At 33.1% G+C, this 740-nt stretch overlaps 1 protein-coding gene across 4 annotated transcripts in view; it reads left to right on the top strand.

Annotated features, from left to right (window-relative positions):
* ZEB2 (zinc finger E-box binding homeobox 2) overlaps window positions 1-383 on the top strand; it is a 134,608-nt gene extending 134,225 nt beyond the window's left edge. For all 4 annotated transcript variants that reach the window (XM_042948692.1, XM_042948695.1, XM_042948696.1 and 1 more), the window contains one exon: window positions 1-383. This exon is cut by the window's left edge and continues 3,930 nt beyond it. The gene's annotated coding sequence lies outside the window, so the exon portion shown is untranslated.
* The last annotated feature ends 357 nt before the right edge of the window (window positions 384-740 follow it).

Genomic DNA, 740 nt, shown 5'->3' with positions numbered 1-740 from the left:
AGGTGTACCAAGAGGCAGCTTATGCCTCTCTTAAGTATGTACTGACATAACCTAATATACTAAAATGGGAAGGGGCGTTTAGTCACTGAAATATGCATCGTGTAACAAAGATGAAGAAAATACATGGCTTGTGCCCATCATAAAAAAGATTCAGACTGAAGGCTTAGCTTTGGTTTTTATTCAATTAAATTGTTAAACTGTGCACAGTGATTTTTTTTTAGAACTTGAGACATTTGTGATGTTGGCTGTTTAAATCTTTGTTACCTTCGCTGTGAATTGAAATTGTACATATTTAGTAAATCATGCAGACAAAACAAACTTTTTAGACAATATTTTTATTGGAGAGTTTTCTTTTCCTGTATCCATGTTAAAAAAAAAAAAAAAAAAAAAAACAACAAGACCTCCTTTCCCAAAATAAAAAATGTCAATACTAAATTTAAAGAAGTATAAAGGAATGATTGCTTCCTTTAGAGCTAAATATTGAAATAAACATGGAGATAATTGGCAACCTGTTCTTTTGGGCTAATAGGCCGTGTCCAATTTTTTGGGTCTGATGTTTCAGAGGGCCTCTGTTTCAGGGTTGAAGATGATCTATTAATCTCTGAATTAAACAAATGCTATTATATTACAGAAATAAATCCCTCAGTCTTCATTTGTACATGAAATCTGGAATCAGAGAAGCAACACTGAGATGACACGAATGTGCTATGACCCCAAACTTGCTCTATTAAAACAGTCGC

The sequence above is a fragment of the Panthera leo genome, chromosome C1 (genome assembly GCF_018350215.1).
Source record: "Panthera leo isolate Ple1 chromosome C1, P.leo_Ple1_pat1.1, whole genome shotgun sequence".
Lineage (NCBI taxonomy): Eukaryota > Metazoa > Chordata > Mammalia > Carnivora > Felidae > Panthera > Panthera leo.
This window is presented reverse-complemented; position numbering and strand designations above follow the sequence as displayed.